Raw genomic sequence first — 16,367 nt, 5'->3', positions numbered from 1 at the left:
TTTTTGCTTTAGCTGCATTGGTTTCTCCACAGATTAATATTATGTTGGGCTTTGTTAGATATTCTAAAAATGTTTTCTTTTAGCCGATAGTTTGGCTATTTACATTTATTAATATTGCTACATTTAAAAATGTTCTTAGCTGTGGTCCAGGTGACATTTTCCAACTGTTGTCTGGCCCTGATGCTGGCAGTTGTAGGAACTTGTCCTGAGAAATGGTCCTTTCTTTCTAGCTCATCTTTATCATGCTCAAGAGATCCTTTTGTTTCAGGCATCTCTGGGTCTCAGAAGGTTTGGTTTCAACACTGTTGTAACAAATGACCACAAACCTAGCAGCTTAAAGCAATAATTATCTGTTCTTTTAATTTCTGGAGGCCAGAAGTTCAAAATGAATTACACTGGGCTAACATCAAGTTGTTGGCAGGGCTGCATCCCTTCTGGAAGCTCTAGGGGGACAATCTGTTTCCTTGCACCTTCCAGCTTCTAGAGGCTGCTTCTGTTTGTTTCCTTATGGTTCCATCTTCCAGGCCCGCAATGCAGCATTTTCAAAGCGTGTCCTCTCCCCCCGCCCCGTCTCTCTCTCTCTCTTTCATGGTCACGTCCCTTTCTCTGACGCTGACCCTCCTGTCTTCCTCTTATAAGGACCCTTCTGATGATACCAAACCCACTGGAATAATCGAGGTGAATCTCCTCATCATCTCAGGATCCCTAACTTAATCACATCTGCAAAGATCCTATTGTCTTTTAACACAGTTTGGGGGTGAAAATCGTAGTGGGGATGATTTCCCAGCCTACCACAGAAGTACATGCTTTTGAAGGGCCTATTTCTGTACTGGGAAATATATGCCCTCTTGCTTGCATCACAGTTTTTGCTTTGAAACAACTCATTAGGTGCTCCCCTCTCCCCTTGACAAGGTTTGTAGACCACTGGCAAAGTCCAAAGGCAGAAGCTGCCCATTTTATAGCCTTTGGAAGCGTTACCCCTGAGACCTCTGGCTAGAGGCACATAGCCTTTTGCAACCCACGCCTTTCCATAATTCCCACCACCAGAAACTCTGGCCAGATTTCCTTTTCTACCTTGCAGTTATAGGCAGAATCCTATGGGCAATAAGCAGTGGAATTAGATTTATTGCAATGGAATTAGTTTAGCAGAACTCCTTCACAACACTGTCCCATAGAATTATCTGGAATGATGGATTTGTTCTATGTCTGCACCAAAAACTGTAGCCACTAGCCACGTGTGGCTCTCAAGCAACTAACATGTGGCTAGTGTGACCGAGGAACTGAAATTTTACTTTAAATTAACTTCAATATAAATAGCAACTATGGGTGGTGGCTCTTATATTAGGTCAGTGATATTTTAGAAGAATCATATTTGTAATGCAAAGCATCAAGACAAGTAAGAACTGTTTTCAAAAGCCAGGTTCAAGGTGAGAGAGGCTGGTGCTTGTCTGGGTGCAATGAAACAAGTTACTTCGGCGGCCCATGTGTGGTGGAGATGCTACATAATAATCGCTACTGTGCATTGCTCTCCAACTCCCTATTCAGTAATGTGAAGCCAGCCACAGAGCAAAGTTTACACCATGGGAATCAGCATATTTTATAAATCAAGGCTTGACCCTTTCTATCCTCGGAGAGCTGTGTTGTTTGACATTGACCAGCACACCACCAGGCATCTGCCAATTTGAGCAGACAGGCCTACTGAGTGGCCTTAGCACAATCTTGGGTTTCCTGGCACCCAAAGAGAAAAAAGAGACACAGCCACACAGTTCTTAGTGAGGAGAAGGAAAACCCACGTAGTTTCTTAGGGGAAGCAAGACTTCTTTTATTCCTCAGACCTATGCAGAATCATTTCTCAGCTTTCCTAGGATAGATGATGTGTTTGACAACTCCCCTGCAAAACACAGGGATAGTAAAGGCATTGCTTGTCACATCAACCAAGGGTGGCCCTGTGGGTAGATGTCAGGGTAATTTGGTCCAGGTTTGCAGCTTTTAGAGGTCCACTGTGATCTATAAACATAGCTCAGAGTGCTCAGGAAGGGCTGGGTTGCATGGTCTTATATTCCATGCCATTTACTTATTCCCTAAATCGTTTTTGACATTGGCCATGTGCATCACATCTAGCTAGGATGAAGGAGGAATTCATTCATTCATTCATTCATTCATTCATTCATTCATTCCAGACAATGTGTTCAGGTGTAAAAAGCTCAGGACACAAAGATGAAGTAGGGCCCTCACTTCCAGGTTTTATAAGACTCACATTTACAGAATAATTTACCTGATACTCAGGGCTGAAATTTGGAGGAGGCAAGAAAAACTTTTTTGGGGGACCAAAATTGAGGAGGGTGTCAAAAAATCCAGTAATCAAGATAATATATTATTTATTAAAATAAAAATTAATGCAAAACTTCACAATGCACAAACTATCAAATATAAAAACAAAGGCAGACTGTTGTTTGTTTGAGGCCCCCGCATTACTGGACAGGGTAGTAGTCATTTCTAATTAGCCAAGCATTACAGGTTTTCCCTAAATGGACTTATATGGGTGACAATGGCATGCAAATAAACTGAGCAACGTGGGCTTTATATGTAGTGTGTGTGTAGAGGGGTGTTGGTTGGTTGTAGAGTCTTTATTAACATTTTCCACTTGGTTCAAAATCTTGGAGACTATTTGGAAAATTGTTTATAAGGGTACACACTTTTCCTTGTGTCTCGGGTTCCAATAAGGTACTGTTTCCTCTTTCCAGCTGGCTCACTTAAGCCTCACAACGCCCCCTCAAGGTGAATACTATTTATTACTCCTCCTCCCCCTCTCCTGTTTTGCAGAAGGGAAAATGAAGGCTCCCAGAGGCCTGGCAAAAGAGCACCAACAGTAATACTGCAATATAGTCATGGAACACATTGAGGTGGTGTATGATGACAGGTACTAATTTTTGGTTGAGAACATTTGGGGACAATTTTAGTTCTGGTGCAACGAAGGTTGTGTCCTGGAGGCTGAGCAAAAGGCTGGCATTTAAAGTCAGGTAAACTCAGCTTCCTCCAAGGGCTTTGGGTGACCAAGTGATTTGGGTAGAACCTGGAGAATGCTAAGCGAGGGTCTCACGGGCCTGTGACTTAGCAGAGGGGTTAACAGGACGGTCAGGGACAGTGCCTGGGGAGAAGCCAGGGTACCTCCACATAGGACTCGATCCGATGCTGATGTCAGGGCTGCCTGTGAGTCTGTCTGAAAGATGGGGACAGAACATTTTCCTTGCTCTATTGCTGTGAACCTACTTCCCCAAGAATTAAATGACATCCTGGGCATCAATGTGCTCTGTACGCTGCACATTTGCTGTATTAATTTAAGGGGGCTTGAGAAACACATCTGCTTCAAAAATACGTAGTGCAAGTGCATTCCCAACTTATGAACATTTCCCACCCACCTCTGCGCCTGAGTCGCTGCACACTCCTCCCCAGAGAAAGCCCCTTAGCAGTTTCTTGTGTCTCTTTTTGGCAATAGTGTCCTCACAGACAAGCACTTCGGCTCCCATGTGCCAGAGCACCACACTGAAGGGATTTATGGTGAGCAGAGCTTCCAGCACATTATACAACGGGGAATGCTGCCAAGTGGCTGGGAAATGGAACATTTTGGACATCAAATTATACTTCATAAGTAATTCTAAATCAGAGGTTCTCAAGCTCAGCCCTAGTGATAGTTTGGACTGGACCATTCGTCATCATGGGGGACAGTCCTGTGTGCAGAAGCATGTTCAGCAGCAATCCCTGATCCTCACCTACTGGGTGCCAGGAGCACACCACTACTCCCTCCCAGTCCCCAAATGTGGCAGCTGAAAATGTCCCCTGAGGAAAGGGAGCAGCTGTTCTACCAGGCTTGGTGGTGCACACCTGTAATCCCAGCACTTGGGAGGCTGAAGCAGGAGGATCGCCATGAGTTTGAGGCCACCTTGGGCCACATAGTGAGTTTGAGGCCATCCTGAACTACAAAGCAAGACCTTGTCAAGAAAAAAGAAAAGAAAAAGAAAGAAAGAGCCACTCTTCTAATTCTTGTGTGACATTTGCAGAAAAGTGGCAGATAATTAAGAGAAAAAAATGTAAAGGATCCAAAAGGATTAAAAAAAAATTAGGAATCTGTGAAGAAAACAGAAGGAGCCAGGATAGAGAAATTAAAAGTCAACAGTTATTCCATAATTAATGCAGAACCTTTTCCTAAGGGGACTAACCTCCTAGCTCCAAATAGGGGAGAACAGGTAGTAGGTTTAAGGGAAAGAGAGAACGAGATGATTATACCCATTCCTGAAGATGGTCATGAGCAGAATAATATAGTATAGCTAGGAACTGTTCTCTCGGGGCTTTGTGGTTATGATTTGAAACTCTTCAAGTGATTTTAGTAAAAAATGTTTATTCCATGACCATGCCTGCTATGGTGCCTTTAAGAAAACCTTTTTCTTATTACAAGAGAAGAGAATTAGCAGTATGTGCTAACTGTGGAAAAATTAGATTATGTAGCAAAATTAAAAAGAGGAAAAATTTAAAACACCCTTAATCTCACTAACCAGTGAAATACCACATTTGATATTTTAGTGAATTCCTTTCCTAATTATTTTCTTTGTCTATATATGAAGGTTTATTTGTAGATAGAAATATATTATACCCAGGTAGAAAAAATGGGTCAATCCACACATAATGCTTTGGAGCTGTTTTAAAAAATGTAATCCACTGCCAATGTCTTTTCTCATCCATAAGTATCTACCACCATATTACGATATTCTTGCAATGTTTGGAGCTCTTAAAATTTAACACGTCCTCTAGTTTTGGAGATTTAAATTGCTTCCAGTCCTTTGAGATCATAATATTTCAGCAAATTTTCCTTAGTTGTTCTTTGCACACCTGTACTACCTTCCCCGACTCAGGGCAAATTCCTGGACCTAAATAGCTGGAGTAAATAATATGCACAGCTGTTATGGGCCCAGTGTAATTGGTCAAATTATGCATATTTTGTAAAGCTTTTCGTGGGAATTGCTTACCAGCCCACAAAACAGATGATTCAATCTACATTCTCATGGGTGGTACTGGGTTTTGGTTTTGTTTTTTAACCTTTGCCAAATTGAAAATTTGATAGATGAGGGCAGAGGGTGTTAGAAGAGTTATTTCTTTCTGTAGAAAATTGCATGGCCCAGTTTTAGGCCTTTTTAAAACTGTCTTTTGCTGCAATTTTTTTTAAATTGAGCAATCACTTGGAAAAAGAGAAGGTGAAACTAACCTGTGTGTGTGTGGCGGGGGGAAGTCTGTCCTCTGATGAGGAAGGTATCTGTATTTAGCCCTTTCAGCCAAGCGGAACGAGAGCCAAGCTGTTCTTACTGTCCTTGGGTTCTCCACCGGCTGCAGGGCCAATGTTACGCACCCCCCACCTTCCATGGATTCGGAGAACTGGGATCCTAGTAGCCTCTGAGGGCGGGGCCGCCTGTTTCGGGGACGCTGCGTTCTCCCTGGACCTGGACCCGACTGCACTGAGTGTAGGAGGTTGAGGACTTTGGCACTGCGGGCCTCCGGAGCCTAGAGGTGACCGACGCGACTGGGCTGGGCTGAGTGGCTGGGCCAAACACGTGACGCTCCCAGCCTGCCTTCTGGGCTTCTGGGCGCCTGAGGCTGAAATTGGCGTTTGCCTCTGGTAGGAAAATGAACTTGTCGGTTTCCGCCTGCATCAGACCCTCAACCCAAAGGAGCGGGGGATTGCGGTAGCATTTTAACTTGCTATCTCAGGAATCTGACAGCGAAAGGTATGTTGGTTATCATTCACAATAACAGACCTAACAGGAGTGACCTAGAAAGCCACCACCACTTTGTCGATTAAAAAAAAATTGGTCTGGAAAATAATAGATCTCTTTGAGAGGCAAGGGCTGTCTTTATCCCCAAATTAGAGATTGTCTTTCTGAACAGAAATCTGGTTAATCTGGAGGGATGGTGGTAAAAGGGCCAGGGTTAAATATAGAAGGACACGAAAGCTGCTGGAATAAATAGCAAGTAAACTTAACTCCAGTCTGCTTAGAAAACAATCTATTTCACAATTCTTTGGGGTGTGAGCAAAGGAAATGATAAAATTGTGATTTAAAGTCCAGTGAAAGTAAATTAACCTACATGATACTGGAATATAAATAAAAAGTTTCTGCTTTTGTATTTTTACTTTTCAAAAACGTTTATGTGGTTTGCTGAAAGAAAAGTTTATATGTACTGCACATAAGTTTGAAATATACTAGGTCAAATTTATGAAATAATCACAGTTGGAATTTTCTAAGGCTTTGTAAGCAAAGCTGTTTCAGTTATAAATGAGAAATGTTGACATGTACATATTTTTGTGATAGTAAAATGACTCACTTCTTCAGAATGTGATTGAAAATTTAGAAAATGTGAAATAATGAGTTATTGTGAATTAGGTCATTCATTCCTGAAAGATTAAATACCTTACCAGAAGACATAAGATAATAAATACAGATCCACAAACAATTTTGCTCATGTAATGGTGCTTTATTTTAAATAGTCAAATTTTGAAGTAAGTAGTTTTGATATGTGGTGTCACTATTTTTTCCTTTGGTAAACACAAATTAATAGTGGAATGTAGCTATTGAGAGTAATTAAAGCAGTATTCGTCAGTGCAATTAGTATGATATTCCATAATGAATTGCTTAGAATTAAAGTTTTCCATGTAATATTTGACATATGACCAGAACATTGAATCTCTATGCAAAGTATGCCCATGTGTGCCTTATTTTAAGCGTCATTTTGGTTTGCACAAAATGTATTTCTCTACTGCATTTGATAAATACTAGTTTTAAAATAAAACACTAAATTGTATTTCCTTTTACTATAATCCGTTTATTGCTAGTTCTATTGAAATCCTATTACATGCTTGGAGTCTATAATAATTTGGATTATCTTCTGTGTGCTGTTTGTTTCCCATAATTCTTCGAGAAAGGCCAGGCAAGCTGAACACATCAAGCAAAACGCCCTAAAGGGAGGTCAGAGTAAGGTTTCCGTCCACTCCCAGCTCACCTCCCGGGACGCCCAGAGTCTCTCCCCACCGCTTAGCTCCAGGCTCTCTCCCAAGGCGTCACTTGGGAACGTGGACCCCGCCTCCCGGTGACGTCACGGCGTTCGCAGCCCTCGCGCGGAAGAAAGGATGCTCTAGGATGCTGTCCAGGTGGGCGGCCGCGCTGCGCGATGCGGCACTGCAGGTAAGGGGCCCGCGGCGCCCGGACGCCCTCCTCGGCGCCGGAAGCCGGTGTGGACGCTGCAGGTGGAGCTCCGGCCCGGCGCGTCGGCCTGAGCCCTGCAGCGCCCTGCCAAACAAAGTGGGACCTCTGGCTGCTGCGGTGCCTGCTGCCCACAGCTGCCCGCCTGCTGCTGCACCAGGCAGGGAGTGGCCTGGTGCAGGTCCACCACGCGTGACGCGTATCCACCTCGTGAAGGTGGGCTGGGGCCAGGTAGAAAGACAGGAGCTCTTGCTCAGAAGGGGAAAAAAATCTGGAATGACCAAAATACATCAGAGAGAAAGACAGAGAGAGGGAGAGAGGGAGAGAGGGAGAGAGGGAGAGGGAGAAGAGAGGAGAGGAGAGAAGAGGGAGATTTTAAAAAGATAACCACCAACCGTTTTCCCACTGTCATTGTGCTTCTTAAATAATAACATTACCGAGTCTCCTTACACGGGTTTGATCTCAGTCATTAGCCTGACTTCTTTCAAGGCAAAAGCTTGCTGGCGAATGGCAACTTCTTGGTTAGCAATATAAGGGCCAGATGTGCTATGTAAATCATTTTGCAGTATTTTGCAGGCATTTTTCCAACATTATTTTCCAGCATTTAAATGTATTTTTCTTCCAGGTGTTTTCAGTGGATTTAAAAATTGAATAAAATGAAATAAAATATAGCCTCCAAAGATAATGTGCCAGTGTAAGAGTCTGCTAAATCTCTAAGAACAAAAAGGTCTTTAGTGGGGTGTGGGGGTGGAGATAACACCAAACCCTGAGAATCTCCAGAGTTCTTAATTCCCTTGCTGAATAATTAGCTTGTTGAAGCAAGGGGCCTAATGACTCAGCTGCAGAAGGAGGGGGTCAGGTGACTCTTCAGTTCCAGACTGACAGGGTGTGTGTGTGTGTGTGTGTGTGTGTCTGTGTGTGTGTGTGTGTGTGTGATGGAATCTTGCCGACCCTGTTTACATTCCTTTCTCCTGGTCTGTAGCCAGGATATGTGTGGGCACTTGTAGAAGGTGAATGTGCCATTCTTTCCTGAAAATCTGACTCTCTGGAAGCTGAGGCATCAGAAAATTGTACTGAAACTCACACCATGAACGATTTGACCCAGCAGGCACTTCAGGGGGCTAGTAAAACAGAGCTATTTTCATTGACCATGAAGAAGGCATTTCTTTCAGTTTGGGATACCCTGATATGTTGCTGCAGTGATTCAATCATTTATTTATTTATTGGAATTTTCTTTCCTTGGTTCAGGTTGGCTACAAGGATGAAAATCAGTTAGGGATGTAGCTCAGTGGTGGAGTACATGCTTAGCATGCACAAGGCCCTGGGTTCCATCCCCAGCATAAAAAAGAATGAAAATCCCCAGCCTCGCCCCCTTATCACCCAGGCCACTTCCAGACCGAGTGAAGCAGATGACAGAGGCAGACATAATAGAGACCTAGATTCCACTTCTGACCTTATGGCTGTATAACCTTGGACAAGCCACTTTGTGTCATTAGGCCTCAGCTTTCTCATCTTCAGAGTAACAAAGGGTTTCTCAACTTTGGAACAGTTGGTATTTGGGACTGGACAACTGCTTGTCATGGGAGCTGTCCTGTACATTGCAGGGTGTTAAGCAGCATCTGTGGTCTCTGCCTACTAGGTGCCAGTACCAAGCCCCTCCTCCCAGTTGTGACAACCCAAAATGTCACCAGAAATTGCCACAAGTCCCCTAAGGACTCCAGTCCCCCAGGTTGAGAACCAGTGATTTAGATGTTCTTTTTCTCTCCATATCTTCTTTCCCCTATTTCCTCCTCCTCCCCCGTCCCTTCTTCCTCCTCTTCCTCATCTTCCTCTACTTCCTTTTCCTTCTTCTTTTTGCAATGCTAGAGCTGGAGCTCAGGGCCTCACATCTGCTAGGTCAGTGCTCTATCATCGAGCTAACCCCCAGCCCCTAAGATGATCTTTCCATGCTCTTCTGGCTCCAATGTTCTAGGATTCACTTTTCTATAATTTGTTCAATGTGAAGCCCTTGGTTAAAAATTTGATTCCTTTTAATAATGTCATATATATTGGAAAATACAGTGTGAAGACCTTTTAATAGTGAAGGTTTTCAGAATCACCTTCTATGAAAATCAGAGAGGGATGCTTTTATGCCATTTGTACCAAGGGCTCCAGCCTGGCAGAAAGAAAAGTTTCAGAGAAAGAGGAAAGAAGCCCTAGATGGCGGATGACCGCGTGCTGGAGCCTGTCTGGACACCTGTGCCCAGCAGTCCTAAGTGTGTCCTGTCCATATGCAGTCTTGGCTTGGGACAGACTTGCATCTGAGAGGCCATTTCCTCTTCTGCAAGAGCAGGAACAAGGGCCTGTGCTCAGAGGTGCTCTAAGGGTGAAAAGTGACAGACACAGTGCATTGGTGTCAAATGTGGCAAGGCCAGGAGGGTAGCAGTGTCCACACAGCTGGGAGACAGACACAAACTGCCCATAGGGTCACCACCTGGTATTCCCTCACGGGTAATGATGGCACATTGAAGCCTTAGAACAAGACTTGTGGCTAAGGATCTGGCTTTGGTGCTTACAAGAGCCCCAGAGCTGCCTCACTTTATTTCTCAGAGCAGTTGCCAGACATATAACACAGGGCCAGTTGTTCTTGCTCGCCTTGCTTCCCTGGCTTTTTGGGGGACCATATGGAAAGTAGACGGTCTGCAAGCTGGGAAGCTCTGGAGAGACATGAAGCAATGATGGCAGTGGCATTGCAAGGTGTGTGACATTTTTACCAGGCATTGAGGGGGAGTGTTAAAAGGGCCAAAATATTTCCTTGTCCCCCGGGGCTGGGATCTTGAAGTGCTCTTCCCCTCTGTCCCTGTCTGAAATGTGGCAGCCCCTGGAGCACCTCAGCCCCTCCCTCCTCTGCAAACTGTGTGGGCTGTGGGAAGCTCCTGTTATCAGTCCTTGATTCAATTCACAGGTGTAGGATGTGGGTGAGTGGAGGAATAGCACTCTGAGATGAGGGCACGAATAGGCTATGCCGTCCTCCTTGGGCATGTTTTCTTTCTCTTGATCACTCGTACAAAAGGAAGGAGGCTGCCATGTGGAGAGAAGCTCTAGGGTGTGGCAAGGACCTGAGGTTCCTGTCCAGCACTCCCCCCTCTCAGCCTCAAGGGACTGAAACCTGCTGGTAGCATGAGTATGTTGGATGCAGATTTCATCCACAGGTAGCCTTGAGATGGCTGCAGTCCTTAACCTGTGAGCCAAGGCCCAAGCTTAGCTACTCCTAGATCCCTGCCACTGGGACAGTGAGAAAAGACATGTTTGTCTCCTGCTCCTGTGTTTGGGGGCAATTTGTTGCACAGCAATAGATAGCTGATGCATGTGCTTATGGAGAAGAGTCGTATTGTTGAAGTATTTAGAGATGAAATTTCATGATAGCAAATATTTATTTTTTCTTAATTCTTTTTTTTTTTTTTTACATTTTTGAGCATTACAATGTATGACTGAATGGAAGACAGATGAATTATGCATTAATCTCACAGCTGCTTCTACATTTGGTCTGTTGTAGTATCACCTGTCATGTAACCTGTGGAAAATTCCACTGTCCACCCATGAGAGAAAGGGCTTAGAAAAAGGCACATAACAGCTTAAGGTTATTATAAAAGTATTTCTGATACCATGAATCTTATTAAAGTGCCTTGGGCACCTCAGGGAGCCCCCAGACCATACTTTGAAAATCATCATTCTAGATCAATGATTTACTTGTAATGGTTTAGTGAAATGAACAGAGAGAAAAAGAGATGAGGCAGGTACGGCCAAAGAGGAACAACTGATGGATCTGGTGTCATTTTTTAAAATTCTTCTGCATAATGTTCTGTGTATTTGAAAATACTTACAATAAAATATTAAAGAAAGAAACGCAGGCTCTTAGATGGGGGGTTCTGGTTGAGTCGTCCTGGGGTGAGGCTCAGGGGAGCATTTGAAACCTGTGCTCCAAGTGCCCCTGAGCACATGAGCCTGAGAGTCCCTCCCTGCTGCCCCAGGGCTCCCTAACCTTCTGTCCTACCTCCACCCCTCAGCCTTGCCAAACCAGAGGGGCTGTAGTGACGATGTGTATCTTCTACCACAACTGATGGTGGTGGGCTGTGGGGACAGCCCCTCTCCCACCTCTGCCGCTTCCTCCTCAGCAAAATACGGTGTTGGCTGTGGGAAGCTCCTGTTATCAGCCCTTTGCTTAACCATATTGTCAGCAGGCGGCTGGACAGAAGCTCCTTTCTATGAGTGGGCATGTTTTTTAATTTTTGTAATGAATTGTTTTTTGTTGAAATGGTAATACATGCACGGGGTGAGAATTTCAAGGTTACGCAAAGAACCGTTTCCTCTCATTCCTGGCCTCTGATCCCTCTCTTTCCTAAGGCAACCACCAGTAACTTTCTTATACATATATAGTTTCAGAAAATGTCTGTGGAAACTGAACTATCTAACGTTTATGTTCCTTTCTTTTTACTGTGCCTCTTTTCTTTCTAGGGGTATAATTTTCACTGAGTAAAATATATGGGTCTTACTTTAGCTGCTTTCGACAGATCAGAACAGAACAGTACCAGTAGCCCAGTGGGTCCCCATCTTGGCCCACAACCACCACTTTGCATCTGGTAAGCCCACGTGTTACCCATACTTGAACTCCATGTAGAAGGAATTGTACAATGTGTACACTTTGTATCTGGCTGCTTTCACTCCATATGATTTTGAGATTCATCCATGTTGTTTTGTGAAGCAGTAATTCATTCCACTTTCTTGTAAATAACACTTTTAGAGAGAAAATGGGAGCACTTGATACATTCTCCTCTCTTACTATTGCTGTACCAGCAGCACACTGTGAGTGTGCTCCGTGGTGTGGACAATATGGTAATTTATGTAATTGGTCCTTGATTGATGGACATATGCAATAGCCAATCTTTTAGACTCAGTAACAGTGGTGTTATATGAATGCAAAAATGTGGGCAGAGGAAGAGAGCCTCTGGGGTGAACAGAATTTAGATGTTGGGAGTGAGTTTCAGAATGAAAATAGCCCTTATATTACACATACGAGGCAGAGGTGGCCAGAGAAGTCTGGTGCCCAAGGTCATATGAGTGATCTGGACAGAGCTGTGGAACAACCAAGGGGTCTTGATGTATAGAATGTTGTTCTTCCACTCTACCCTCTATGAGGGCAAGAACCATGCTTGCCTTATTTCATCCTCTATGCACATTTTAGTGATCATTAAATATTGGGAAAATAAGTGATACATTACTGTCTGAGAAAAGGCCATCAACATTATATGGATTACAAAGGCATTTCCATAAGACATAAGCCTCAATATTCACTCATTCATTTATTTATTCACTCATTTCTTTTTCATTTCACAAGTATTCCTTGGGTCCTTGGTATGTGTCTAGACAGAGTTTCTCAACCTTGATACTATGGATACTTGGGGTTGGCCGATTCTCTGGTGGGGACTATCCTATGCAGTGTAGGGTGTTTAATAGCACCCCTGGCCTCCACCCACTTAGCAACCCCTCCAATTGTGAAAAACAGAAGTGTCTCCAGATTGTCAAATGTCCCCTGGGCATAATGATTGAGGCAATGATAAGCCTAAGTGGTGGGATAGGAGGTGGAATCAAATGGACAAAGCTCATGCCCTTGAAGAACTGTCATTGGAGCTAAAGAGAAACTAACTGTTTTATAGGTTATGCTATTGAGTGAAAGATGAGGAGGTAAAGGATGGGCAGCAGTTCTTGAGAGTAAGGTGCCTGACTGCTGCGTGAATTGAACCTAAGTTTGTTTTGTTTTTTTGAGACAAGGTTTTACTATGTATCCCAGGCTGGCCCTGAACTCAGAATCCTCCTACCTCAGCTTCCTAAGTGCTGGGCTTACAAGTGGTGCATACCAGTGAGCTCAGCTTGAACCTAAGTTTGAGACCAGATCCTTTCCTGGAAGAGGTGACTTTAACTCCTCCTGAAGCTACAAAGAGGGGCATCCTGGATGGCTGGGGTCAGGCCCTTGGACCCATGCCTGAGACGACCCAGCCACCAGAGCAACAGTAGAGAGAAGAAGGCTGCATGGTGGGCTGCAGCTCAGGTGCTCAAATTGGGGCTTGGCTGACTGAGAGCAGAGCCCAGAGGCCTAGTTTGCCTGTTCCCTGGGGCAGCTCGCTGGTAGCCTGTAGCCTGTCTCGTGTCACCTGGCTGTGGGTACTTGCCAACTTGTCCGTCACAGTGGCCTCTGCTACCTGTGTTAGTGCTTTCTTCTTGGATCTTAGTTTCTTCCCTTCTGGGTTCATTTGGTCAAGTGTGACACTTAGTTTTCCTTGTCCAGTGTAACCCTTGGAGACGCTGGTTGGACTAACAGGGCTTTGTGGTCAGGATACAGGAAGCCCAGCCACAATGAGTAATTTTTCTTCTTAGCTTAGTCATACCTTTCATTAGCACCCCTTCCCCCCAAACATGCAAACTGACTGAAATGTCAGCTGTCACCTCAGCCACAGGGGCCTTCTTTGCTTCAGCAGCCAGCCTGAGGACACGGGGAGAGCCCATCAAAGCTGTGTTCCATGCCTCTCAGCATGTACCCTTTATAAACTTGCTGGTCAGGAGTGTCTACTTCAGCTTTTATCTTTGAGGGAATGTGCCACAGGTAAGCAGAAAATCAATCGACTCTTCTTGTGGAGAAAAACCTTGTAAAAAAATGGCCACCAGAAGGCCAGTCCTCATGGTTCAAGGAGAGGGAGAAACATGGGATGGCATTTCCCTCTAGCATAATCTTTGGCAGCATTCATGGGTTGGATTTTGTCCCCCTCCAAATTCCTATGTTGAAATTGTAACCCTTAGTACTTCCAAAAGCGACATTAGTTGGAGTTAGGGTTTTTCCAGAAGTAATCAAGTTGGAATACGGTCTTTAGGGTGGATTCTGATCCAGTACCACCAGTGTCCTTACATGAAGAGGATATTTGGACACAGACACACACAGAGGGATGACACAGGAAGAAGACGGTCTCTGAAAGCCAAGGAGAGAGGCTGGATCCTTCATCAGAGCCCGCAGAAGGAAACACCTGAGGAACCTTGATCTCCAGCTTCTGGCCTCCAGAGCTGTGAGACATTAAGTTCCTGTCATCTGAGCCCCCCAGTCTGTGGTACTTCATCCACAGCTTTAGAAAACAAACACAGCAGTATTTTTTTGTGGGTGTGTGAGCCTTCGTTCACTTGGGAGGTTAGGGGGTGAACCATTTTTGTCTTTGACAAGTTTGGAAGGAGTGTGGCCCACAGTAGAAACTGGGAGCTCTAGGGCTCTGAGGTGACTGAGGTCTGGCAGGCCAGGGTGGAGCCTTACACCTGGGCTCAATCCAGCAGCCCCCAAGATTTAACCTCTCTTCTGCCTCAGTTTTCTCATCTGTAAGTTGGGCCTAAGGGTAATAATTCACTTCATAGGGTGACAGGAGCCCAGTGAATACACGTAGAGTGCTTAGAACAGCGCCCGGCACACTGTGGGCCCTGTGCTAAGTATTTGTTGTTATTATTAATCAGAAGGAGTCCCTGGGGACATTCGAAATTGTTGGCTCTCAGCACTGGCAACACAGACCTCAGGGCACTGTGGGTCAGGGTGTGAGAACACTGAGTTGATTGTGTCACCCAGGGCCACATATGGCTGGCCTCCCCTCCCTTCTAGCAGGCGGGCTGGGTTTCTGTATAGCTGTGTGGGCCTGGGGCCGTAGGAATCCTGCCCTGCCCACACCAGCTCACCAGACTGGTGGTAGAAGGGCCCCCAGGAGTGCAGTGGGCCAGGGAGGAAGAAGGAGGAGGAGAAAGGAAGCGAACCTCTCTGCATTCTCTCTGTAGCCCACATGCACTTTTGGAATAAGCCAAGCTGAAGTCTCCTGGAGTTCATGCACAAGTTTTATTCCTAGCCACCCTCTGTTGGAGACTATCTTTGGTTCTGTGGTCGTTAGCCCCTTGCTGGATGGCCACCAGAGGGTTCCTGTCACCGCCAATACCTCAGTCTTCTCTCCAGGGAAGCCAGGTCGGGGTTTGAAGAGTTAGCTGGAAGGGGTGAATGAATCACCACCCCTCACCACCCTAAAGATGGCTGCACTCTTAAAGTGAGACTCAGTGATCTCAAATGAACTTGACATTGCTGGGGTTTCAGGTGAGGCAGAAAAGCTTCAAGTGGTATGGGAGTGACCTCCCGATTGTGGTGATATCCTACCTGGTTGCCTCATGGCCACTTGTAGTCCTCTCCGTCACTGAGTCCCTCGGGCTGAGGATACTCTGTCCATCCTCATAAGTGTGCAGTCCGTGGCTTTCTCTGCATGTAATGCGTCTTTTTGCTCTCACTGCTTTTCAGATGCCCCCTCCCTTCTTTAACTAGTTTTATCAACTTGTTTCTGATATGCCTGGTGTTGCTTTCCTTTGTGTGTGTGTGTGTGTGTGTGTGTGTGTATGTGTGTGTGTGTGTGTGTGTGTGTGTATGTGTGTGTACTGGGAGTTCCTTGAGCTTCTGGAACCTGTGGGATTATAGTTTAAATCTTTCTATACAAAAGACTTCCTATGGTAAATGTTCTGGTTAAGTACTAAAAATTTATTTCAAAGCAACTTCCTGAGAGAGTTTAAAGTGATTTTTTTGTAGTGTTGGGGATCTAATCCAGGGCTTTGACAAATGTTCTGCCACTGAGCTACATCCCTGACCTGACCCCTTGAAGGGATTTTTAAACCAGCTTCCCTCTGGAGCTCTCTACTTGCATGAGACTGGCAAATGAGGGTTTGTCTGGTGGGCTGCTTAAGGAACTTTCAGATTATGGCACTTTCAGCCTCTATTACAGCTTCAGACTTCTTTGCTTGGGCCCCAGTGACTCTGTGTCAAATGTGTGAGGTCAGCTGCCAGCCAAGATGCTCGCCTGCTTTTCTTAGGAGGATGTCAGTCTTTGTCAGCCCAATGTTGTTCATGGGTGAAAACTAGTAAGAGAAAAATCAAAATGAATTAAAAATTAAAAAACAAACCCAGTAGGAAAAGGCAAGTTATGCCCTTCAGACCTGCATTGTTACAAATTATAAAACCGGTGGATGATGGGACAAGTTTCAAAGTCATATTTCACATGTCCCATGACTATGGTTGGGTTTCCATAGTCA

The 16,367-nt window shown here is 44.8% G+C and overlaps 1 protein-coding gene across 2 annotated transcripts in view; it reads left to right on the top strand.

The window, feature by feature from the left end:
- Nucleotides 1–5,385: 5,385 nt before the first annotated feature.
- Clcn4 (Cl-/H+ antiporter 4) overlaps nucleotides 5,386–16,367 on the top strand; it is a 68,262-nt gene continuing 57,280 nt past the window's right edge. The window contains exons 1-3 of one of the 2 annotated variants that reach the window (XM_004871031.4): nucleotides 5,386–5,774; nucleotides 6,968–7,226; nucleotides 11,739–11,863. The gene's annotated coding sequence lies outside the window, so the exon portion shown is untranslated. The remainder of the gene's footprint in view (nucleotides 5,775–6,967; nucleotides 7,227–11,738; nucleotides 11,864–16,367) is intronic. The other variant, XM_004871030.4, reaches the window with a different exon arrangement.

The sequence above is a fragment of the Heterocephalus glaber genome, unplaced genomic scaffold (assembly GCF_053883595.1).
Source record: "Heterocephalus glaber isolate CG9 unplaced genomic scaffold, H.glaber_assembly_v1.0 deba00001594, whole genome shotgun sequence".
NCBI lineage: Eukaryota > Metazoa > Chordata > Mammalia > Rodentia > Bathyergidae > Heterocephalus > Heterocephalus glaber.
This window is presented reverse-complemented; position numbering and strand designations above follow the sequence as displayed.